Source organism: Rhinolophus sinicus, chromosome 17, assembly GCF_057876585.1.
Source record: "Rhinolophus sinicus isolate RSI-liver-muscle chromosome 17, RSI-T2T, whole genome shotgun sequence".
NCBI lineage: Eukaryota > Metazoa > Chordata > Mammalia > Chiroptera > Rhinolophidae > Rhinolophus > Rhinolophus sinicus.
This window is the reverse complement of record NC_142517.1, coordinates 208473441-208499492: the sequence shown is the minus strand read 5'-3', so window position 1 is coordinate 208499492 and position 26052 is coordinate 208473441. Positions and strand designations below refer to the sequence as shown.

General features: G+C 44.5%; 1 long non-coding RNA gene across 1 annotated transcript; it reads left to right on the top strand.

The window, feature by feature from the left end:
* Positions 1–1444: 1444 nt before the first annotated feature.
* Positions 1445–25305, top strand: LOC141568508 (uncharacterized). Its single transcript, XR_012491670.2, has 3 exons — positions 1445–1574; positions 23623–23736; positions 24688–25305. It is a non-coding gene; the product is annotated as an uncharacterized LOC141568508 (long non-coding RNA).
* Positions 25306–26052: the final 747 nt, after the last annotated feature.

Sequence of the window (26052 nt, the reverse complement as noted above, 5' to 3'; positions counted from 1 at the left end):
CCACGAGATTGTCGCCATGGTTATTCTCACCGCTCCTCTGAGCTTTATCACTTCCTCTCCGGATGAGGTTTGCTCTGCCTGTAAAGGGTTTGCCGACTTTCAAAGGAGCGAAAAATGGACCATTTTTGAGGTCTCTGTGCACCAAAATAGTGCAAGTCGGTCCAAACCGGAACTCTCTCCACCGGGTTTGGACCGACTTGGACGTTGCTATATAAGTCGGTCCAAACCGGATGGAGAGAGTTCTGGTCCAATCAGCGTGGTCCCCTCACTGTGGTCGACAACTGCAGGCACACAGTTGCCTGGCTGTGTGGATGGTGGAAACAGCTCCATGATGTTTGTTATCTTACCTGTGTGAGGTGGGGGTGGGGGAAAGCAGGGAGCTGGTGGAATAGCGAGAAGTCCCACCTGAGCCTCTTCCTCGCCCTCTTTGTCCTCTGCAGGGCACCTCTGGTGTCAAGGCCTCCTGTAGCACAGATGGGCACCCCGCCACCCCAGACCTCTTCCATCCCCAGGCTGATTGTTCCAGCATCTGACCCCTAGGAGGCGCTCCACACTTGCTGGCTGCCTGAATCTGGTTTCCCGGTGCCTTGCGCAGGTGTTTCTATTTCTGTTACAGACACCCATCCTTCTGTGGAAGGATTGCACAGACTCCCAAACTAGTCTCCCTGCCTCCCACTTTGGCCCTTCTCCAACTCATTCTCTGCAGGCAGCCAGAGTGATCTCTTTAAAACATCACCGCACTGCATGCTTCATGCCTTAGAGAATCTGACGTACCCTCAGGATAAAATTTGAAATATGGCATATGCGGCCCTCCCGGACCTGACTGGGCACACCTGCCCGTCCTCTCAGCCTCTCTCTCTGCAGGCCATCCTCCAGCTGTATGTACAAGGTGCGTGCATGTCAGCCCCACTTAAAGGGTCCCTATGGAGCAGACACAGGCTCCTTGGAGCCCAGGGGTTCAGAACTGGGAGCAGCGGCGCTTGGGGTTCTTGCCAGCTGACTCTGGGAGAGTGTCCTCACACTTGCTCCACTTCCTCCCAAGGTGTCTGGGGCACATTACCTGCTGGATGGTGGGATACCTGGCTGGCGTCAGAGTTGACCTTATGCAGTCGCCATCTTGGTGAGGTGGGGGAAGCAGGTCACATGTGCAATTGTAAGGCACCAAGAGGCCACCTGCCCTAAATATTTTTTCCTCCTGACTTATTGAACCTGAAATCACCTCTGCTAGAGCAAACACAGGCACCACATGGCCCGGACACAGGTTTCTAGCCACGAGTTCTCTGATCCAGTCTCTGGACCTTTCCCACCCATCTCCACAGCCTCCCTGCTCCTCCCTGTGAACAGGTGCCCCCTCCAGGAGGCACAGTGTGAAGGCGAGAGCCCAGTGGGGTAGAAACACCTGTGAGTGGGGCCTTGAGGAAGTGCGTCCTGTGTGGGGGGAAGGGAGACGCCAAGAACAGCAGCAGGTTTGAGACTGCATTTGGGGAAGGACAGAGCGGGGATCCAAGTCCCCAGGCTGCGCACAGGCAAACATCTGGTGACCTCAGGACATTGGCCAGGACCTATTGTCCCAGGTAGGTGAAGAGAGGTGTGAAAGAGTCTAGAACCAAGTAACTCGTACAGTTTGGCATGTCTAGGTAAGCGGGCTTAGAAATCAACTGAAGTAACAAATGAGAAACAGAAACTCATAGACACAGACAATAGTTTAGTGGTTACCAGAGGGTAAGCGGGGGAGGGGGGTGGGAAATGAAGGTAAGAGGGATCAAATATATGGTGATGAAAGGAGAACTGACTCTGGTTGGTGAACACACAATGGGATTTATAGATGATGTAATACAGAATTGTACACCTGAAATCTATGTAACTTTACTAACAATTGTCACCCCAATAAACTTTAATTAAAAAAAGGGAAATCAGCTAACGTAACCCTTCATTTTACAGTCGAGGAAACCACGGTTCATAGAGATTCTGAGGTCTTCCCTGTGTCACAGATAGAAGAGGCCAGGACCTTTAGTGAACCAGCCAGGGCCATGGGTCACATGGCTTGATTGCTGCAGTGGAGCAGGGCTGCTGTTTGTGTCCATTCAGGCCTTTTTTCTTTTTTTCTTTTTGCACTTTGTAGACTATAGTATGAACAACCCCACCTCGGGGTGTGCAGTGCACATACTGCGCAACTGTACAGAGACGCTCTGAGCCAGACTCAGGGCAATAACCAATAGTGACAGAGAGGTCCGAACCCTTGAGCTGGGTCCCTGATGAAAATCAAAGCAGGAGGACGACCTGGAGCGCAGACAGCAAGCAGGTGTCAGGGCTTTTCCCCACAGAAGAATGTTCATTTGGCCTTTAGTCCTGAGGCAGGCTCTGGTTCAAGAAGTTGATTGCTGAGCTCAGGAGCACCTGGCCAGGTATCCAAGGCCCTCCCTCCTAGGCTGTGGGTGGCGCCAGAGCCCGGCCCTGTGGTCAAACTGAGTCAACTGCAGACTCCAACAGGCCTTTGGGATGAACAGGCCTCCGGAGCCCAAAGGTCAAGAGCAGGGCTAGGCCAGGGTCACAGTACCACAAGCAACAGGAGGCCAAGACATCTTTGAGAGGTGAAAGGCTGGGGAAAGCAGATGTTGGCAATTTATGACTCATAAAGAAAGCACTGGAGAATGAATGGACCCTCGTATTCGCAGATCTGTTGTCAGGCTACAAACACTTGTGCAAAACAGCTTTATTTGATCCCACAGGAAGCCTGTGAGGAAGGTGTTTACGTCCACAGGTTCTCCACGTGGATTTCGCAGGTTACCGGACAAAAAGAGAGCTTGAACCCAAGGCTCATGACTTTCGGAGGCCAGCCCTGCACCATAGCGCCCCCTTCTGGCCACAGAGAAAACTTAGTTCCGAGGCTCTGTGGCTCTGGTTGGGGAGTCTAACGGAGGAGCAGGGGGGTGTGGGCACTTGATCCCGGTGACGTGGGTGAGGGGTTCGTAAGTGGTGCAGAAGTGAAGCAAGACCTCCTAACAGGTGGACCCTGACCATGGAGACAGAGCACTGTGTGTCTCAATCTCAGGGCACCGTTCTGCCCCCAAATGGGCGAGAGATCAGTTTCCTCCACACTGCGGCTCCCTACTCATCTCTATGTGTTTTTCCAAGGCCATCTCCCCCGTGGAATATGTACCGACAGCTGAACCCTTTTGTTTTCAAATTTCCTTCTCCCGGGCAGGCCCCAGCACCAGCCCAGGCCAGTTCTCTATCTTCTCTGTTTCTACAGACCTGTATTTTCCTCCATTTCAGACGGGATTAATTTATGATTTTTCTTTTTATTAAGTATGTTCACCTTGCAGATAATGTGGAGAAGGTACAAAAGTACAGAGGCAAAACCAAAGTCACCTGCAACCCCAGCCCTCAGGACAGAAATCCCATTGCAGTTTTTACCATCTCCTTCCCGAGATCGAGTATTTAAGCAGAGTTATACTTTCTTGATAATGTCACATTTTTTTGTTGTTGCTTAACATTACATTGCAGGCATGTGACGAAATGTTTTCCAAGCACTCTTTTTAATGGGCTTGTTGCAGTCTGTCCTGTGGCTGGTCCATAATTTATACAGCCATTCTCCCTTGCTGGGCATTTCGATTGTTTTGAAGTTTACTCTTTTTTTTTTTAAACAGGACTTTATTGGGGAACAGTGTGTACTTCCAGGCCTTTTTTCTGAGTCAAGTTGTTGTCCTTCAATCTTAGTTGTGGAGGGTGCCATTCAGCTTCAAGTTGTTGTCCTTTCAGTCCTAGTTGCAGGGGGTGGAGCCCACCATCCCTTGCGAAACTCGAGGAATTGAACTGGCAACCTTGTGGTTGAGAGCCCACTGGCCCATGTGGGAATCGAACCGGCAGCCTTCGGGGTTAGGAGCACGGAGCTCCAACCGCCTGAGCCACTGGGCCGGCCCTGAAGTTTACTCTTTTGAACAATGCTATAAGGGAAAGCTTGTGTGTGAATCTTTGTCCCTCCCTGGGGTGGAGTCCTGCAAGTGAAATCACCACTCAAAGAATCCTGACAGTTTTAAAACTCCCGCAATCAGGACCCAACTGCACCATCGGCTGGTGTCAGCGCACCACCCACTTTTCCCACTCCACCTGGAACAGGTGGTCAGGTGGGCGTGGCCTTTCACTTTTGTTTTCATGTGGATTTGTTTGATTAGCTGTCACATTGAGCATCTTCTCCTGCATGTCTGACTGAAATTTCTAAAGGGGCTCAATAAACAGCAGTTATATTTCTTCCCTCCATCCCAACAATTTCAAAAATGAGACCAGAGGGACAGAAAGGCTAAAATAGCACCTCTATTCTTAATGAAGATGGAGGTGGAGGAGGCAGCTTCATGTGGCAGCCACATGGCCTGCGAACTGAAGTAGGAATTCAGCGACACCCCTCCTTTGTATCCTGGGCAGTAGAGGCTGGACAGATGGACAGACAGAACTTCCCAGCTGTGGGCACTGCCGGTGAGTCCTGGCATGGATGAGCAGAGGAGAATCACCCCCTGCAGACATCTGGCTCCCTACAGGAAAAGGGGGCAGCTGAGTGAGCACCCCTACTTTGCTTCTCTGAATGGTCCTCTTCTCTTAGGGAAGAGATAAGGATGCAGAGAGATCAAAACCCCATTTAGGATGTTTGGAGGGTGGCAAGAGCAATGAAACACTTCTGTACAGCTCTTATCTGCCCATGCAGTTTCTTCTATTAGTGTTTTTTATTCTGCATATTTTCTAGTGGACTTGAGATGCAAAATTCTTCGTTGAACCATTTTCATCCTATTTGTATTTTTCTCTTCTGTAAACTGATTTTGAACTATGAAGTTTTAAATTCCTATTGATCCAAATCCACCATTTTTTTGCATGCCGCCACAATCCTGGGAATCAGCCTCCATCATCTTCATTATATTTGAGTGCATTCTCTGTGCCAGGCATTCTGCTAAACCCTGTGCACGTATTTTATCTCCTGAAACTTTCACAGCAGCCCCTACCAGGAAGGAACAATTCTCCAAACCAAGGTTGTCAAGTGGATTGACTTGCCAATAGGGCAGACGTGGCAGGGCCAGGGTGGTCTGAGTCCAGTCACTCTGTCCCCAAAAGCTGTGTCACCCTGGAGACAGGAATCGTGGCTCCGGGCTCACATTCCAGAGCCGTGCTTTTGGGAAATGAAAACGCTCATTTATTTGGGCTCCTAATTACTATGTCAGGAAGTGAGCATGTTACTGCTGACAATTTGGGGTAGGAATGATACAGATTCCAACTTGGGGATGATAAAAAGCTACAGGAGCGGCTGTGACTCATTTAAATGCTCTGTTTTGAGAAATATCAAAGCTATCACGGATTTATCTGTCTGCCTAGAGCCTCAGCTGTTCCCAGAAAGTATGTCCTCATAGTTGATACAGTTGGTGGACTCTTTTCTTTCTGTTCTACTGTTTTCCTTTCAGTTACATAAATAAATCATATTCATTGACATTATTCAAAAACTATAGTAACGTGTTTAAAAAATAGTTAATAGCCAGCTATCCCTCCTTCCATCAAGCTTTTAAAACAATGCCACCTGAATAATCATAAACACTTAAATGATGAATAACTTGAATAATATTCTTAAATAATTAGTACTTCAATAATAATAATAAGTACCACCATTTGTGCGGTGCTTACTATGTGTTAGGAATATCGCTTAATTCAGTTCATTCACAAAATGGCACTCTGAGTTAGGCACTGTTTTTATCCCTGTTTCACAGGTGAGGAGACCGAGGCACAGAGAAGTTAATAAATTGCCCAAGGTCCCATAGGACGAGTTAGAGCTGAGATTTCAACATGAATGTTTGGCTCCAGAGCCCATAGCTTTAATTACTTTACTCTGCTAATACTTTGGGGCAAAAATTATGGATGTGTACATGTTCTTTGCTCAAATAAATTCTCTTTGCTGTTTGGTTCATCCATGTACACGTGGATGAACCAATGTAGGTCACACTACCAACTTTTCTTTCTTTTCTCTGCTCTTTCTTTTTTTCTTTATAGCAAAATTACTTGTTACTTGACAATGTATTTGGACATCTTTCCAGATATAAACATAGAGAATTAAGTGAATCTTTTATAATCGTTGTCTTATAATTTGTGGTTAAATATATATTTAACAATCTTACTGCTTATAGGCATTTAGGTTGTTTACAAATGTTTTTAAATGCTGGCATAAATACCCTTATGCACAGAACTTTGTATAGTGTGCTTTTTATATCAATAGAATAGATTGCTAACATTGGGGTTGCTACATCAAAGACTTACGTATTTACAGTTTTAACACATGAGTCCCATGTGGTCACAGGCTAATTCTACCAAACTTTTAAGGAACAAATTATTTTAACTTTATACAAACTGTGAGACAATAGACCAAGAGGAACTACTTCCAAACTCATTCTATGAAGTCATCATAAGCTGATACTAATATAACACTATGACAGTGCAGAAAAGGACTATTTGGGCCTATGGAATTCATGCATGTGGATACAAAATATTAGACAATGGAACCCAGCAATGTATACAAAGATAATGCAACATAATCAATTTGCATTTATACCAGTTATGAAAGGATTGTTGGATATTATAAAAGTCGTAAATAAAATTTACTACATTAATCCATTTACATTTAAAGTAATCGTTGATAATTATGTAGCTGTTGCCATTTTATTATTCATAATTTTGATCTTGTTTTTTGTCCTGTTCTAAAGAAGTCCCTCTAAGATTCCTTGTAATACTGGTTTGGTGGTGATGAACTCCTTTAGCTTTTCCTTGACTGGAAAGCTCTTTATCTGTCCTTCGATTTTAAATGATAGCCTTGCTGGGTAGAGTAATCTTGGTTGTAGGTCTTTGGTTTTCATCATGTTGAATACTCGTATTTCATGCCAATCCCTTCTGTCCTGCAAAGTTTCCATTGAGAAATCAGCTGACAGTCTTATGGGGGCTCCCTTATAAGTTGCTAGTTGCCTTTCTCTTGCTGCTTTTAGGATTCTCTTTGTCTTTAACCTTTGCCATGTTAATTATAATCTGTCTTGGTGTGGGCCTGTTTGAGTTCATCTTGTTTGAGACCCTCTGCACTTCCCGGGTTTGCATGTCTATTTCCCTTGCCAGGTTAGAAAAGTTTTCAGTCATTATTTCTTCAAATAGGTTCTCAATCCCTTGCTTCCTCTCTTCTCCTTCTGGTACCCTCATGATGGCAATGTTGTTATGTTTGATGTTGTCCAGAGGCCTCTTAAACTATCCTTCTTTTTTTGGATTCTGTTTTCTTTTTGCTGTTCCAGTTGGGTGTTTTCTGCTACCTTGACTTCCTAATCGCAAATTGCTGATTCAATCCTCTGCTTCATCTAGTCTGCTGGTGATCGATTCCTTCTAGTGCATTTTTCATTTCAGTTATTGTATTCTTCACTTCTGACTGTTTTTTTTTTTTTTTTATGGTTTCTATGTCCTTTTTTATGCTTCTATCTCTCTGTTGAAGTTCTCGCTAAGTTCCTTGAGCATCCTTATAACCATTGTTTTAAACTCTGTATCTGGTAGGTTGCTTGCCTCTATTTTATTCAGTTCTTTTTCTGGAGCTTTCTCCTGGTCTTTCATTTGAGACATATTGTCTCAGTTTGGCTGCCTCTCTGTGTTCGTTTCTGTGTATTCGGTAGATCTGCTATGTCTCTGAGTCTTGGCCAGGTGGCCTTATGTAGTAGCTGCCCTGTGGGGCCCTTGCACAATCTCCCTGGTCAGCTGCTCCAGGAGTGTCCCTAATGTAGGTTGTGTGTGCCCTCCTGTTATAGTTGAGCCTTGATTGCTATTGGCACCTCAGTGGATGGGATTGACTCTCAGCCTGACTTGATGTGGGATTGGGCCACAATCACAACTAGGCTGCTCTGCTGGGGGCTGACCTCACTAAGTGGGATTCACCCCATGGGCTCTGGTGCCTGTTGAGATAGCCATTTTTGTGTGCCGCTTGTGGGGCTAATTAGGTAGTGCGCTGCTGTGGTCTGAAACCATCCTCCAAGTATATTGTGGCCTCATGGGAGGCATGTGGGAGAGGCCACACTGTGAACCGAGGAGGGCTGACACCAGTACTGGGCCTGGGGTAGCTCTGCAAAAAGCCAGGACACCCCAATGCCTGCTGCCACTTGTCAGCTCTCTTAAGCATCAGCCACTGATAAAGCCTCTTGCAGTATGTGAGTTGAGTGAGGCGGGGTCTCAGGGAATCACTAGAGTGGGAGGGATGGTGGTCACCAGGTTCACGTAGATTCTGATTTGGTGCCAGTACTGAACCTGGATCTACTCAGCAAAAGTCTCAGAGCACACCGAGGCCAGTCACTGCCCACCTGGGGCCTGTGGACTCTGATAGTTTTCCATGAAAGAGTGCATGGAGGTGGGGCTAGCTGCTCGTAGAGAAAGTAGATGTCCTATAATTAAAAATATAAAGAAGAAGCCACATCGAAACTGGTAGGAGGGTCAGAGATGTGGAACGGGCCTCAAACCTCCATGTGGCTGTTGAGAATCAGGAGGGATATCTTGGCAGTGGAGCTTCCCCCCAGAGGAGCGAGAGACCCCAGGCTCACACCAGGCTCCCCAGCCCGGGGTACTGGTGCCGGGACGAGGAGCCCCTACAACATCTGGCTGTGAAAAATAGTGGGGATTCCGACCATCCAGGAGGGACAGAAGGCTGCAGGAAACCCAGACATCCTCTTAAATGGACCACTCACAGACTCGCTTGCAGGCACTCATCCTGGGCTGCAGTAGAGGGACAGTTACTTGGGGGCCTCAGAGACATAAGGGGGGGGGGGGGAGACAGGTGTGTGGCTTCAAAGTGAAGAGTGGAGGACAGTCGCCATTTTCCCTGTGAAAGGTCCTTCCCCTGTGCAGCCATCAGACAGGCGCCTTCTTTCTATTGCTGAGCCGGCCCCCACAGTCCAGTGGTTTGGGAGAGTTAAAAACTTCTTTTTATTTTGACTTTTGGGGAAGAAATGGGTTTTTAAAAGTACACACAAGTAATACATGTATACATTCTTATTGCAGAAGATTCAAAGATACATTATATGCTGAGCAAGGGGGCAAATTCACCTTTCCTTCTTCTGCCTAATTCTACTCGCCACCCTAATCCACTGCTAATATTATGCTTTACATCTTTTCAAGGCCACTTCTAGGCACATACACACACTTAAAAAAATACTTCTTATTTTGAGATATACTAGAGTGATATGCTGTTGTGAGAGCCTGGGTTGTTCCCCCAAGGCTAACATCTTGCACAGTAGACTCTAATGTCACAGCCAGGAAGCTAACAATGACCCTGTGCTGACCTTGTTCAGATTTTGTCAGTTTCATATGCACTTGTTTGTGTGTTCATGCATTTACTTCTATGCATTTTTGTAGCATATGTAGATGTGCTTTACTCCCACCAACATCAAGGTACACAACAGTCCACACACACTGAGCTTTTTATTGACGTAGAGTATAAATGTAGAAAAGTGTTCATGTCATAAGTGGACAACTAGATACACTTTCACAAAAGAAAACTCACCCATGTAACCAATCCGGCGACCAAGAAAAGTGACATTTCTAGCAACCTCAGAAGACATTTTCGTATTCCCACCAGTAACTGCTAATTGAGGGAAAACACGAGCTTGACTTATAGCAACACAGAGTATTAACAGTTTTGCCTTGTTTTAACATTTTAACTGAAATTGAATTATATGATATATTCTCTTCTGTGTATGGCTTATTTCACTGAATATTATATTTGTGAGATTTTAATGATATTCTTGAATGAAATTGTAGATCATTCATTTAATGACTGGGTAAGAGTCCACTCTGTGAATATACGGCTGTTTATTGATCCATTCTACGTTGATGGACATGTGGATAGCATTATCCAATTTGGGGCTCTATGAATGCTGCTTCTAGGAATATTTTAGTAAATGTCTTTTGGTAAATACATGTGCACATTTCTGTTGATATACTAAGGAGTGGAATGTCTGGGTCGTGAGGTATACGTAGTCAGCTTATTAAAGTCTGATGATCACTTTTCCAAATTGTTATATCATTTACCCTCCCACCAGCAGTGCATCTGAGTTTTCAGTTGCTCTGTATCTTCACCAAATACTCAGTATTCCTGTCTTTCCCCCCATTCTGTTGCATATGTACTATTATCTCTTTGTGGTTTCTTTGATGACTAATATAACTGTACACCTTTTCACATGCTCGTATGTCATTTGAATATGTGCATTTGTGAAGTATCCAAGTTTTTTGCTGATTTTTTCTGTTGGGTTTTCTCTCTGTAGCTTATTGCTGTATAAGTGTTCTTTATTCCTGAAATGAGTCCTTGGTGGGGGATATGTATTGCCAATATCTTCTCTCTGTCTCTGTGTCATCTTTTTCACTCTCCTAAGAGTGCCTTTTGATGAAAAGAGATTCTTAATTTTAATATAGTTCAACTTATTGAATTTTTTTACTTGAAGGTTCGTGATCTTTGTATCCTATTTTTTAAATCTTTGATTATTCTAAAGTCATAAAGATGCACTCTTTTGTTTTCTTGTCAACGTGTTATTATATTATCTTTCACATATGGATCTTCAGTGTATATAGGATTGATTTTTTTATATATGATAGAGGAATCAAGATACATTTTTCCCATACAGAAAAACCAATCAACCCAGCAACATTTATTGAAAAGTTTATTAACCTACCAACTCCCTTGTTTGTCACATTGCCTTTACCATAAATCAAATGACTAGATATATGTGGTCTGTTTCTGGACTTTATCAGTCCATTTGTATATCTTTTCACACATCAGTGCTACATCTCTTAAGTACAGCTTAATAGGTTTTGACAGCTAGTAGTTTAAGTCTCCTATATTTATTCCTTAAGATTGCCTTGGCTGTTTGGTGAGGCGCAGACCTGGTGGGGTCGCATGGGACCAGTTATGAAGGTCTTAGAGGACTTTAAGACGTGAATTTGAGCATATCTGAATTTTTAAAAGTTGGCTTTGCTTTGGTCACAGTGAGGAGAATGTGTGTGTGTGTGGGGGCGGGGTCAGACCATGGGGGCAGCTGTTGCTACAGTCCACGAGTGTTGTGATAGCAGCTGTGGAATGCGTGTGTCACGGGGTCACAGAGGAGTCCAGCCCCTTTCCAGACCCTGTGCTCCTTGCTCTCTCTGTCCCAGCTACACTGGCCTTTTCTCAACCTCTCTCTCTCCCCATTTCCTTCCTGCCACTGGGCCTTTGCACATGTCATTCCATCTACCAGAAATTCTCTACCCATTGCCCTTGGTCTTGTTTACTGTGCCTCATCCTCTGCATCTTGACTCAGATGGCTTTTCCTCAGAAAGCTTTCCTTGAGCATCATAATGACAATGATAACAAAAGTAATAGCACATTTTTATTCAGTGGCTACCAAGTACCACAGTTTATTCTAGATGCTAAAGAAACAGCAGCAAACAAAACAGATACAGTTCTTTCTGATATGTGTTACATTCTCATGGGAGAGATCAACAACAACAAAAAGAACATCAGTAAATATTGATGGATACTGATAAATCCTAAGAAAGCATAATCAAGCTTTCACTCTCTCTGGACTTTAAGCCAGTTACTTAGCTTTTTTGACACCTTCCCTGTCCAAGTTACAATCTCACATTGGGGATAATGTGAAGAACACACCCTCACGTGTTTTTAAAATGGTTAAGTGCTATTCTCAAGGTACGATTAGCTGAGTGTCCGAGTCCAGCAGCTCGTCTGTGACAGATGGCTATTCTGTGCTCTGCTTCCCAAATCCCTTCTAAGTGGAGGGTGTGCCCGTCACGTGCCCATCCAGGTTCTCAGGTACAGTGGTGCCCTGAACAGACACAACCTCTGACCTTGCAGCGGTCCCAGCTCACAAGCCGGCCATTCCTTCAGGAGCCAAGTGTTGGTACCTGAGATGACCACTGCCCAGCCGGGCTGTGCTGGGGGAGAAGCAGCTTGACACATTGTTTTATTTTCATTTTCTTCCGGTTTCTTACAGGAGATGGAAAAGCTGAACTGCTGAGGGTGTAGGTTTATTTTTCTGTTTTGTGCTGCTCTGTGGGATGCTTTAAGCTAGTCTTTGAGGGGGAAAAATAACTGCAAGAAAACATCTGCTGGTGTTGAAAACGCTAGGGTTTTCATGTGATAAGATGTGGCGTGAAAGCATAAAACAAAAAAAAAGATTATTTTAAAATTTTCTTTGTTTCTGAATTTTTCCAAGCAAAGGACATGTGTACGTGTAGTTTCAGGCCCAGAACTGAGGGTGTTCACGAATGAGCAATGGTCTGCTTCTGCTTCCAGTTCAAGACTCTTGGAGACTGGGAAGGAGGAGCTGGAAGGAGCCTTCGAGCTTCCATGTCCAGCTCAGGGAGGGAAGGAGCCCTGTGTCACGCTGTGCCCTGCACACCTGTGTGCTTCCCTCCACCCTCCTGATGACAGGCTGAGGCCCTTCTGGACCTGGCCTTGATGGAGGGTCTGTCGTGTGTCAACTTCCGGGCCAGCTTGGGAAGCCAGACCTGACTCCTGAGAGCCGCGGGAGAGGGAGCAGCTGGGCTGAGGTCTCGCACAGAGGCACCCCTCCCGGGATGGTTTTACTCCCTGGTTGCCTGCTGTGGCCTGAGTAGAGCAGGCCCCAGCCTCTGGCGTTATAATGTATGTGAACCTGATCCTGACGTTACTGAGTTAGGAGTCCCTTGACCTGTTTGTGCTTCAGCATTCATCCCCTGAAAACACAGCCCAGCACCTTGGGCAAAGTGTGTGCAGAAGACGTGAGTATTGGTTGAGTGAATTAATTTTGACTCTGATCTGAAACTTCCCTTCTTATCTGAATCTGTCGTTTTTTGGCATCTATCCGTCTCTAACCCCAACTCAGCCCCAAATAGCCATGGTGCACGGGTCTCTGTTCATGGTGTGTTCCTGGGGTGTCCCCTAACCAGAGTACTGTCAGGGGAAGTTTTAAGAACTCAAATGTCATGAGCCTTTCATCCGCCTATTGCATCCAGTGGATTCCAAACACTGGTCCTTATGGTATTTCCAGGAGGGGAGGGGATCGGCTGAGGGCTGAGTGTGACTTGCTCCTGTTACAGATAAGCATCAGCAGGCCCAACATCTGTGTGTTCACACTTCCAGCCAGGGCCTGTTCTGACACGTTGCTCTGGCTGCCAGTAAAGAGGATTCTGGGTGTGTTACTTCTTTCTGAAGTGAGTGGAGTTTGCGCCGAATAGCTCCTTTCCTTTTGCTGCAAACTAACGCTTTTCTAACATGCAACCACAGTTTGCCATTATTCAAAGACCCAGGTCAATTGCCACATGTGACAAACTGAAACATGCACTCTCAGTTGATTTTCTATCTCACTGCCTTCGGATTCCCCCAGTCGAAACCCGGTGCTTCTGGTCTCTAGGGAAAGCCACTTGGTCACTGATCCATGTCATTGAAAAGTCGCCTGATGGATGTTAAGAAACGAACACATCCCCTTTCTCTCCTCTGCTTCGGACTCGTGGCCATGTCCCGCCCACCTCCCGCCCCTGCCCTCTGCCCCTCTCTGTTTCATATCCTGTGACTCACAGGACCTGCAGCTGAGTCACAGCCTAGTGCGCGGCCAGTGCCAGGCATCTTCCTTGTCAGGACAGTTCCCCCACTTGCTCCTTAAACTGGCCAGAGCAAGACGTGGGGGACACTGCTCTTTCTAATCTCTCGCCTTGAGAGAGTATTCTGTGTTGAAGCCCTCACAGATCCCCCTTCCCCACAGACCTCAGAAATGCTGGCTCTGAGCTTTAGCTCTCTCTCTTCCCCACCGAGTGACATTCTCATGTCCACCCTCTTAGCTCCCAACAGAAGGGATTTCCTAAAGACAGACAGCTCTGGTGGGAGGTGGATTGTCCTTCAAACTCCGTCTCTCCTCCTTGGCAGCATTCCAGGATGCTGTCTGCGTTTTTCCAGCTCCAATGGTGAGCAATTACATCCAAGTTCAAGAGCTGGTGATTTCTGGCAAAACCCAGGCAACGTGGGTTGGTTACTGGAGGGGATTTGCAAAACTCATTCCCTCCACAGCCCCCAAGTGTTTGTACCTCTACATGAGTGAAATTTTCTTTGCTTTTAATATTAGAATTAAGATTCTTGAGGGCAGGGCATGATCTTGCCCAACTCCTTGAGTTATGCTTGGCACATATAAGGGCTCTGCAGATAATTGTTTGTTCTGTTGGCTAACTTTTCAAAATTAACATGGAAATATTCTGAGCTCAGGAAGATAATGGAACCTTCTCTGTTGCCTCCCCCACCACCTTGAATCACCCATACTCTCGCTCCATGCTGATAATAATGATTGATGCGTTTTACGTGCCAGGCTCCATGTTGCACACTTCACCATGGAGTGTCTCGTTTGGGTCACGTAAAGCTTCATGGGCTTGACGCTGTTATTATTTGCATCTTTGCCACCCATGAAACCAAGGTTTTCAGGCTCTCCCGCCTATCAGTGGATGAGCGGGGGTTTGAACCCAGGTCCTGCTGACAGCAAGAGTCTGTATCCATCCCCAGGTAAAATGTTTCACCCATATGGTGACCTGAGAGAAATGGCTTTTCATTGAAGTTTCAGGGGTGGTGAAGGCAGGAGAATCACATCAAGATAGCCAGGACTTCAATAATCAAGAAACCCATGAGGGGGGTCAACCTGAGACATCTCAGAGAGAGACCCACGATCTCCTGAGCGGCCCGAACGTGACCAGGACTCCACCAAGTGGCGTATCCCAGGGATGCTCGCCTGGTGAGGTCAGCACTCGAGGCCCCACGGGCGCAGGGTCTTCACCTTCACAGGAACACAGACTGCTCCCAGCCTCGCTGACTGGTAGCAGCTGTCTCAGGAGCCATGGGATGCCTCAGTCCAGCCCCGCAGCTTGCACCAGGTAAGGACAGACGTGACCTACACCCCCATCTCCTTCGGTCTTCTGAACTTAGTGTGGGCAGTCAAGGACGACTTTTTAAAATGAATTGCATTAAAGATGAATATTTATATCTATTATATATATCTATGTAGATATATATACACAATAACACACACACACACACACACACACACACACACACGCGCACCCCTACTGAACCCAGGTTTCTTTGCCCAATATAACCAAAGACCAGCAGCATCCAGCCATAGTGTGACCAGGCTGGGGACCAACACCAGCACCTAGCCCAGCGTTCCTCTTCTTCAGCCTTGACCCGGATACAGAAAGAACAGGTCCGTGGCTGATGGGCTTAGGGTGCTTGTAACAGGGACATTTGCTTCGTTTTTGGAATTTCTGCTCTTCAACAAGAAACTTCTCGAGCTTCTCAGGTTCCTGTCCACATGGTTTGGCTTTGAAAGGTGTTTCTGGCAGGGTCTGCAAGGGGTCCTCACGGGGTGTTTTCTGCAATGGCGCCGCGTACCCGGGCTCCTCTCTGACGATGCCGGGTAACCTGGCTGGCTTATCCGAGTGGCTTCAGGTATTGCCAACGTGAGTCACATCCATACGTACATTTTGAATGCGTGACTGTTACTTCTTTGTTCCAATAAGTCTGCATTTCACGTATCCATAGTTCGTTGTTCAACTGACAAGTCCAATGGTTTCTTTCGAAAAAGGGCCAACTTTAATTCTGCAGACTATCCTGGTTTACATATATATTTTTCATCATATTGTACAGATTCTTGATAATCTAATCCGTCTAATTTTGGAGCTGCCTGAATAAGCATATCCTAATCTTTCTTTCATTGTGTGTATTCTTGAATGTTCTAAAAATATATACTTGGCCTCAAATATATTTCTACTCAGCCCCAAACAAGCCCCAAATCCTGAGTATGCTCCAAATCAAAATTGTAATGTAAAGGTGAATCGCAGCTTCATTGATATTTATTTTGTTTTAATAAACATCTCCTTTTTCCACCAAAATAACATAGAGAGCGATTGGCACGCAATAAGCCTGCATACTGGCTCGTTTGGCCAAAGCACAGTGCCGTCTGCACCCTCTTTTGTTTAGCCAAGGTAACTCAATTTGTTTCCATTAATAACAATAAACAATGAAACCTCATCTGTTTAGGGAATGGCAAAAATGGACTTTGAATGCAATTATGTGTTATAGTTATTAATCACCTAATTAATTGGCTGAGAAATACTGTTGCCTGGAGCAGTATGAATTATTTTGACCAAACAGAATTTGCTTAATCAGATCTTACATGTCAACTAACGGAAAACTAAATCAATGTGCACAAAGCTCTCTCCTGGACACGAGGTGACTGGAACCCGTCCTGGTGTTTAAGAGTCTTACCGTGTAGGTGATGAAACACAATGCGGGTTTGCTGGCCAAATGATAGACACTGTTGTCATCTAAACAACCACAACATAAATCACCTGGAATCATTTTTGAAACCTGTGTGTTTCCATAGTGGTCTGTGTGTCCATGGGTACGTGTACATCTAAAAACAGGTAATAGAAATGGTTTGTTTCCTCACTGCAAAATGAAAACCGAGCCATGTCCCAGAACCCCGGGGCCCCTTCTGCAGACACCACCTGGGCAGGACTAGACAAAACCAGTGGCTCAGACACGCGTCATATCCAGAGATGAACGTGCTGGTGAAGCAGGTACACTAGGCCCTGGCAATGCCCACTCGCGCCCTCTAATTTAAAATGGGCTTTACAGCCAAGGTGGGGTTCTCTGAAGCCCCCAACTTGCCTTTGCTTCCCATCTGCCCAACAGAGGCCCTGAAACTCCACCAGGGTGTGGAGCTTGCTTCTGATGGGCTGGCCTTCCAGGCAGAGGGTCAGGGTGTGTGTGTGTGTGTGTGTGTGTGTGTGTGTGTGTGTGTGTGTGTGTGTGTGATTGTGCAGGTATGTGTGAGTGTGCTATTTGTGTGTGAGGGTGTGGCCATATGTGTGATTGTGCGTGTGTGTGCAGGTGAGTGTGAGTGTGCATGGTAGACGTGAGTGAGCATTTCTCCCAGAGCCCCCATCAGCTTATCTCCAGGAGTCAGGCTGGGGACAGCATGAGATGAAGCTCCTGGCTGCCTGCACTGCCCTGTCTGTCTTCATCGACCCCCCACCTTTCACCCCAACCCTCAGGCTTCTGGATACCCAAATGGGCAATCCCCTGCCAATGCCTCTCTTGCCTGCGGTAGACAGATGAAATACAGGACGTCCAATTAAATTTGAAATTCAGATACATATCTAGAATTTTTAAATAAGAGTATGTCCCAAATATTCCATAGGACATGCTTACACCAAAAAATTTTGCAGTGGTTGTGAAATTCAAATTGAACTGGGCGTCCTGTTTTGTGTGCTTGTTTCTTTGTTTTTGCTCAGAGCTCCACCCCTGAATAACTAGGATGGCATCCACACTAGTCTCAGCAAGGCAGAGGATTAACTGCCTGGGCCTTTGGAACAAACCCCACCACTTACGGCTGCAAAACCCGGGCAAGGCCTCAGTTTCCTCCTCTGTAACATGGGGATAATCATAGCTCCCCTGATATTATTATTGAGTCAAATATCCATAACAGGAAAACAGGGTGGTTCTCAGGTTGGTTGAGGCTGGTTTTCATTCTGGTGAAGGATGACAGGCACACACGATCTGTGGGGCCAAGGTGAGGTGCCAGCCTGACCACTGTATATTCCTAATGTACCGCACGTTCAAAGGCATACCGAGACAATATAACCAACAGGGGCCGTCTGTGTCATTTTTTTTTTTTTTTTTGACAACAACAAAAAGATGGAATTGACGCATTGTAATATAAACAGATACAATCGTCCCGCATGTTGGTAGAGCTGTAGCCCCACACGGGTAAATGTTAATGGAAAAATAGCAGGTACACGCTTACCACGTCGATTCCCACACATGGGCCTGCTGGTTCCTTGGCAGCCACCCCGGAAATCGTGAAAATGACTGACACATCCATTTTCACATGTTTGTCTGCCAAGAATGAGTCGAGACTAAAACAATTGGATTTTTTCACTGCAGGACTTGGTTGCCCAGTGCTGAGAGGGAATGGAAGGGAGGAGAAGGTGGTGGTGTTGGGGACTGTCTCGTCTTACCCACGGAGCTGACCGCAACGTGTTTCTTCCCAGACCCAACCATCCCTCGGGAATACAGATCTTGTTCATGTCCAATCTCTGCATGTGTGTTTATAATTTCTGCCGTCTCCTCCATTACTCCTTCCCTAACACACACTTGTGTTTGAAAGCCAGTTTAATGAGTGTCAAGGGCAAAGTGATGTTGAAAAGAAGGTTGGCATCTCACCTGAGTGACGCTCGTGAATAAGGAATGAGCAGACGCACCACTCAATTTGTCCATTTCACAACCATTTCTTGATCCGGCCTCTCCACCTGGTATAGGTGGTGCTAGGTCAGGTTGACAAGTGAACCAGACAGACCAGGGAGGATCACATTCTAGTTGGTCAGAAAGAAAACAAACAAGAAAAGAAACAAATGAAATAACATAGTCACACATTTACATTTTCCTGGGAGTGCCGTTGATGGAAAGACAGGGGTTGAGAGGCAGGTGATGGGTGCATTTCAGAAAAACCGTAGAGAAGTTACCTTGCTCGTCAGCGGCCTCTGTACCATGTGCTCCTCTCAAAAGCAAACAGGGATTTGTGTATGATGTGTTACTGCGAAGTAATCAGATTATAATTGTCACATGCCGCTCATAAAAACAAGCCTCAAAGCCGCACATCACACAGGAAGCCCGTCCAGGTTCACTTTCCACAGCGACGGCTCATCTTTGTGTTCAGCGATTGGGCTTCCCGTTTCACACCATCACTCCTTGTTTTATAGTTTAGTGTTTTAAAGAGAGGTTTCTTGTAATTTAGTAAGTGTTATGTTTTCTTGAATCTTGTTGAGAACAAGAATTGGGCATTTTCTCTATTATCATTATTATTATTATTATTATAGTTGTTATCATTGTTATTATTGAAGCGAAGTTATTTCAAAGCAAGCAAGTCCTCTGGGTCTGCCAGAACCTAACTGGTCTCTTTCTGGAACAATGCTGTGCTGTCGTGGGCTTGAGGATTCTTTGGTCAGCTTGTTGGAGCAAGCCCTGTGCTGGGCCTGCATTGACTTACGGACAGGTGAGCATTCAGTGAGACTCTGCCAGAGATCACTGTTGATTCTGCCAAAATCCTTCAAGAAGGAGCTCCAGGTCAGACCCAGGAAAGCAGGGAGGGGAGGTGTGGGAAAGGTCGAGGGTTATTAATCTGTTCAGGGCCTGGAAAGCCAGGCGTGAGCCTTGACTCGGAGTTTCATACTTGGCTGTTGGTGTAGCCAGGATTCCAGAAAGCTCCCTCACTATGCCCGGCTCCCTGCAGGGTACGGTGGCCTGGACCAGGAGCACACACCGGCCAGGGCGATTCCAACGCTGCCTGTGGTGAGAGGTGGCAGGGCTCATGGCTGCGTAAACTGTCATCCCTCTTAGCCTGGAGCATGGCCGCTTTCCTTACTCTGGGATAATTCAGGGGACAAAGATGGTCACTGTACTTTCACCAAGACCTCTGGTTTCTCTCTTTTCTCCTCCACTCAGCCTCTGCGTCCCTTTATTGCCCTGAAGTGGGGAAATGGCGTTGAGGCCAATCTTGTCACAGCCTGAATTAGGGCCACCTTTGTCCTTCCAAACAAATGTTGCAATTCTGGAACTGTGAGGACTTTTTAAATGTTCAGGCTCCAAGCCTGTTGCATTGGCACAGAAATTGATCATGGTGACCTAGAATTATCCTTTCATCTTTGGGGTTTTTTCCCTTATTTAAAAAAAAAAAAAATGTATTTTCAAAATATTGTGCATACTTTGGCAAATACAGATCAATAAAAATCAGTCGTATATAAATCACTGCCGAGGGCTAATCACTCAAGACTTTGATGTTTAGTGTGTTCTGTCACCCATCCATCTACATTTCCTAAACAAACATGGACCATATCCTGTGTTATGATGGGGACTAATACTTGACAAAGACTTCCTCTAGTGGTGACTTAAAAGTTCTGCCACCATTTCCGTGGTTACAGGCATAGCACACTCAGTCTTAGATCAGAAGAGGGGTCCCTGGGAAGACTTTGAGGCAAAGAGGTCGAGAGAGTTAGTAGGAAAGATGCACAGTTTCGGTTCAGAGGTTGACCACACTGTGATGAACTATTGACTGACAACTAATCTCTGCGTCTCTGAGACCCTGGGACCATCACAGAGTCTTCAGAGTCCCCACACCCATGCCCTTGTAGAAACCTACTCACCTACAGCATTTCCAGGACAAGGAACGTGGCAGAAGGCAGGTGTCGGGGGGTAAATGGAGATACTTGTATTACCCCCTCTTTTATGTTTTTTTTTTTTTTTTTTTTTAATGTTAAGACGGGCATATCTACAAAGCTGTTGATTTGGTATATGTTGAATCCAGCTGATTTAAGTTAACCAGTGGTCCGAATCTACCTTGCAGTGGGCTTCTCCATAAATCCGTTCCCCGTCTCAAGCAAGTCTCACCTGTGGACAAGCCTCACAAAGCATAGTGTCTAGGGCCAGCCTCGGCAGGCTTGAGGATCAAAAGTCAGGCCCCTTGGGGGTCCTGGTGAACTTGCTGTACTAGAACAATTAACTTGAAAAATAAGAGTTGGAGTTGGAATAATAAGGACAAAAAGTGACAGTGTAAAGTCAATAACAAAGTCAGAACGTGTTTCTAAGGCCTTGGCAACCAACCAGCCTCAGGGTTCTGGAAACTGATTCGTGCTCTCATTCCTGTTGTTAGAATATTTCTCATCGTGAACACTTGTATTAGGTTGGTGCAAACGTAATGCAGTTTTTGCAATTATTTTTAACCTTTTAAACCACAATTACATTTGCACCAAACGAATAACTTGTCAGGGCTCAACCCTTTCCTCTAAATAGTTGAAGAATGAGTTGTCAGTTAAAAAAAAGAAAGAAAGAAAAAGCTTAATGAGCGAAAGGGCTGTTGCCTCACTCCACAGTTTTAAGTATGGTGGCATCTCTTGTCTCGAATCAGGTTGACAGAAAGAAAACCTTCAGTAGTTCCCGTATGTCAACTGGACGGCAGATAGTGTGGCACGTGGAAGTTTCATCACGCCAGGTCAAGGTTCTTGTGTAACTACTCTGGGTTTCAGTCTGTCTGCAGTGAGCCCTTTCCCCCACCCATCACCATCTCGTGTGTTCTCCAGTGCATGGTGACGTTTGCTGCATATGTGTGAGATTGCTCTCTAGTCCCAGGAAGAACCACGAGCAGCCCTGAGCCCTCTGTGGTGGTGGAAAATAAATGAAACAACTCGCACATGCCCCAGGGAAAGAGGAAGAAATCCTTGGAGGAGAGAGAGAGAGAGAGAGAGAGAGAGAGAGAGAGAGAGAGAGAGAGAGAGAGAGAGAGAAAGAGAGACTAGAGTTGCTGGAAGTAGGTGACCATACACTTGGCACCAGGAAGGAGAGTTTTATTGCTTCCAGAGTCAGGAGACAGAGCTGGATGGAACAAGAACCAAGATGTTCGAGAAACCCAGAAGGTTGGCTTCTGGAGAGCTGCTTTGCTAGAGACCGGAAGTCGAGGGAGAGAGAGGGATTCAGGTGGAACTAGACAGGATGCAGGCTTCTCAAGGAGCCACGATGTGGAGAGGCCTGGGCTCACGCACTGGACGTGGGTGAGATCTCTCGTAAGACGTGTTTTAAGGCTGAATAGCAAACCTTTTGTATGACTTGAACTAGTGGCCTTCTTATAGTTTGTGCCCAGATAAAGTCTCAGATTTGTTGTGGAATAGTTCATTTTGCACCATTTAAGACCAGCCTAAAGGGTTTCTGTTAAAGATGTAATTCTGAAGAAAAAAAAGGAAGAAATAGAAAGGTACCTTAAAGAAAAAACACATAATTTTTCTTCTGATTTTTCTCCTTGTAGAAAATTTGGAAAATGCGGGAAAACTTAATGAAGAAATATAAAGTAAGCATACATATACCAACCAATGACAATGAATTTTATACTTTTCTGCTTTTGTCCGGTGGATTTTAACATAGTTGTTATATTAAAACTATAGTTTGTATCTGGCATATTTTTCTTAATACTGAAACACACATATTTTTCTTTGCCATTAAAATATCTCTGAAAAACACAATTCTTTTTTCTTTTCTCTTTTTTTTAAGGAGGGTGCCGCTCACAGTGGCCCATGTGGGGATCGAACCAGCAACCTTGGTGTTGTTAGCACCGTACTCTAAGCAACTGAGCTAACCGGTCACCCCAAAAAACACAAGTCTTAAAGGCCATACTCCATTTCACTCTGTTGAACACCAAATTATCTTATCATTACAGATTATTGACCGTTTAAGTTACTTCTGATAATTGAGTAACTTAAGTAGTTTTGTAATAAATCTATTTATGTACAAGCTTTATCTATAATAAAGATTATTTCTTTGAAAGATATCCAAAGAAGAGTCATTTACTATAAAGCATTTTGAGATTACTCATTTATATTACCATGAGAATGTCAGTTTCCTTCTAGACATTACTCCCTGCTATAAATAAAATCCTAATTGACCATACACAGTAATCTGCAAAACAGTTAGAATATGTGTATACTCTATATATCAGAAATTCTGTTCTGACTCAATAAAGGGAACCTGTTTAGTAGGGGCTTAAGAGAGTTTATTTGTTTCAGGCAATAAAATGGTGGAGGGTAGGACATCCAAGGGCATTATGGCAGCTCCACAAACTCACGGGGACCCAGGCTACTTTTGTTTTCCTGCTTTGTCATCTTTGTTATTTGTTAGCTTGTACCTTTCAGTCTCATAATCACAAAATGACTACTATCCTCCCCAGTCATCACACATTCCAGGTGAGATGAAGGGCAGGCTGAGGACTAAGGAACTCATCTCACAAAACTCGTTTATTACACAAAGTAAGCCTTCCCCTGGGGGCTTTCATTTGATTACATGGCCAGAATGTGCCCCGTGGACAGCCCTTAGCTGCAAGGGAAGCTGAGAAGAGAGCGGGCACATTGCCATTCTGAACAGAATCTGTCGGGATGGAAGAAGAGGCAAACAGTCATTGTGTATAGATACCAACAGTGTCCGCCACAAATGCAATGTGTGGTGTGAAAAACTCTAACAACACGCTTTCTTTTCAAAGCCAGATAAATAGAAAGAAATGTAAAATGCTTGTAGATGTTTTGAATAATTGATCTAAAACTATGAGCCATCAATAGGAGGAAGGAGCCAACTTTCAGTAAATCAAATATCAAGAATTTTTGGAGGCAGGAGGAGACTTGTGAGAAAAGTAAAAGTGAGAAAATATTGTGGAAACAGGTAGAGAGGAATGTGAACGTCTAACTGGAAAGAACCGCAAGTTTCAAGACAAAAGTCATCCATGTCCTGTTCCTACAACCATGCCCTCTGTTGTCCCTCATTTTCTCACTAGTATGGTGAGTTTATTTTTATAAAGTTCTTCCTTCATTTAATGTTTTTCTCCATTTTCTCTAAATCAAAGCCTCTCAAAAAGTTCTGAAATATTGTATCACCATATCTCAGCAATTAATATAGTTTAAAACCACTTCTCTGCACGAGCACTACATAGCTCACCCTTAAATACCAACTCACGGAGTTTTTTAACTGCATTTTTATAGAAATTGAAATTTGCATTGTGGACATCGCTGAACACAAGAGGGACCTTATCGTCTGAAGATTGGGACGCTCTGCATATTTATAATGTCTACCAGCAGCTGCCAATTGGGCTTCAGGTACTTTCCTTCTCACTATGTTACTTAAAAGTCAATTTTAGAAGCTTACTCTCTTCCTTCCTTCTTCCCTTCCTTCCTTCCTAACAAAATAGTTTCAACCTCTGTTGTTGAAGAGTTTGTTTACTTGGTTCACAACTAGCTGAATAACTTTAAGAAAGAAACTCCCCACACCTTTCAAAGTCTGGATTTCATCGGATATAAAATTAAAAGTTTTGGATCAATCTTTACTGCTCCTTATATTATATATATGCAATATAAGGAGGAGTAAAGATTAGTCCAAAACTTTTTTTCTTGCAATTCTAAGGCTAGGAAAAGCCCTAGAGAGAACCTTCATATTTGAGCAAACTGGGATCCGGAGAGCAGAAGTGACTTTCCCAAGTCACGTGACAAGTCTGTGGCAGAGTTGTGATCAGAACACAGGTTTCAATCAGCCAATGTGGATTTGATTTTGCCCGTTTTATGTCCTGGACTTGACTCATTAAAAAACGCACTCTTGATTTTAATAACAACAAAATTAACGTTGTTATTACAATTTCTCATCTCTACTGTGTTCATTATTCAAATGGAAAAAAATGAGCTTTTTATCACGCTATCCAGCATAAACAGAGGTTACCTCAGGTTATTTCATCTCTTCTCTTATTGTTAGAGCTGATGTGATTGCATTTAAATGCTCATTGAGCATAACACTGGAGAAAACGATTTTGAATAAGTGTTTGAGATCCTCTTGAGTGGTTAGATAATGTAAAGTTTAACATCTTTCTTTTAAATCAACACTTGAAATGTTTAAGACTTTCCACTGGATATTGGCTTCTTTCAGTAACATTTCTGGAAAAAAAAGTCATTTATGAGTCATCCCGTTAGTATGTCATCATCCATAAAGAATGTTTCTGTGTGTATTGTTTCACCATACATACAGCACTTTCTTCCTTTCTTTCAATCTCTTCCTGACAGTGTGGCTTTCTCAGGAAAACAGTAATTCACCCATCATGCTGCCTTAGCCAAGATTCAAAGTCATCGGAGCACCAAATCCAGCAAAGTCTCGGAAAAGCCACTGATAACCACTGAACACTCTGGGGGACGTTTGTTCAAAGACCAGCTGGCTCGATTTCCATGTTCTCAGCTTCTGGTCAGTGAAACTCATTCTATAAGGTACATTCTATAAGGTACATTCTACAACCCACCAGGAGGAGGCTGCAGCGAGCCTGGAACTCAGGGAAATACGGACGGTCCAGGGTGGTGAGGCCCCTGGCTGCTGGCAGAGCAAGTCCTCTACAGACAAAAACATCCAGAGCATACTCCTGGGCGTTGCCTCAGACCACGTGCAGGTGGCTGCGAAATCAAAAGTAACTGCAAAACACGCAAAGAAAGGAGCCACCGTCAGTGAAAGCATCGAACAACAGCATTAGTTCCCCAAGTGCTTCAACTATTGGAATTATCATATACAGACCAGAAAAAATTCTTCAAATTTTTATTTGAAGAAGTGAAAGAATAAAAGCGATCGCTCACAAGGGACGATTAACATTTCCAGGAATATTTTAAAGTAATCAAATTTTACAAATAAAATTATAATTAATAAAATGAAAAACTCAACAGGTGGGTTATAAGTAGGTTAAACACAGTTGAAGAAAGAATTGAAAACTGGATTTGAAGAAATTTAACACAGAGAAACAAGAAAACAGAAAATTTGAAAGAGACCCGAGTAAATACAAAGTAGAGAGTGAGAAAGTATAGCACGTTAGGGTTAGGGTCAGAATTCCAGAATAGAGAGCATGGAAAAGGGGAAGTATATGGCTCAGGACTTTCCAGAATTGATGAGAATATGAATCACCTCTTACACAAAACATAATGAATCCCAAGTTGGTTAAATAAAAAGAAATCCACATCATGCCAGATTATAGCGAAACTATAGAAAACCCAGTGAAAAATAAAAGATTATAAAACAATCAAAGAGAAGAAATATGTTACTACAAGTGAAAATTAGATTTACAGACTTGTTATTAGCTGTGTGGATGAAAAAGGGGTCACATAGTAAACCTGACAAGCTCAAGGGAGGCCAGTATGGCAGGCCCTACAAACTCAGAGACCTAAAGTAACAACACAGGATGGTCTGAACATACAAATTCCTAACTCAGATCAGTCATGCCTGGTAGTCAGTCACATCCTAGGCCTGTAGCTTCCTTAGCAAAGGTCAATCTTTACTTTAAGTGAGCCAGTCTGTTGTATTTTTGCATCTAGGATAACAAAACTTTGAGATGTCCGAGTAAACTTCTTTTCTAGACCCCTCAAGCCACAACTACAGAGCTCGAGACCACTGAG